Source organism: Limulus polyphemus, unplaced genomic scaffold (assembly GCF_000517525.1).
Source record: "Limulus polyphemus unplaced genomic scaffold, Limulus_polyphemus-2.1.2 Scaffold764, whole genome shotgun sequence".
NCBI lineage: Eukaryota > Metazoa > Arthropoda > Merostomata > Xiphosura > Limulidae > Limulus > Limulus polyphemus.
In genome coordinates this window covers 7,844-8,491 of record NW_013666374.1, presented here as the reverse complement: position 1 = coordinate 8,491, position 648 = coordinate 7,844, and positions in this window count along the sequence as shown.

The window sequence follows — 648 nt, the reverse complement described above, 5'->3', positions numbered from 1 at the left end:
ACCAGGTGGTTAGGGCGATCGACTCGCATTCTGTGGGTCGCGGGTTCGATTCCCCATCCCACCAAACATGTTCGCCCTTTCAGCTGTAGGAGCGTTATTATATTACAGTCAATCCCACTATTCGTGGTAAAAGAGTAGCCCAAGAGTGGGCAGTGGGTAGTCTTACACTGCTAAATTAGAGACGGCTAGCGCAGATAGCCCACGTGTAGCTTTGCTCGAAATTCAAAACAAACCCTTCAAACAATGCAGTGCTTTTCTGACGAACTAAAATACAATGTAAATTTGAGGAATTTGAAAACGATGTAATACATTGTTCATCTCTGAAGTTAATAAAACAAGTCATTATAATTTAAAGGAATAGGTTGTACTGAAGAAACAATGATAGTACTATAAAACCTTTGGGTAACGGATTTGTGGCAATTTAATGCAAATTATTTAACAGGAATTCACATGTTTCAGCTCTTTTGTTGGACTTGTTTTCGAGCAGTTAAACATCAGGTAAAAAAGTGATTTTCAGAGTAAAAATTCTATGTTTAATAACTCAGGTTTATTTGAAACCATACTTTTCAAGCACATTTAAGAGCCCTTGTCAGATAGAATGCTAACACAACTGACAATACATTATTTGAAAGAATGAAGTGTAAGTAT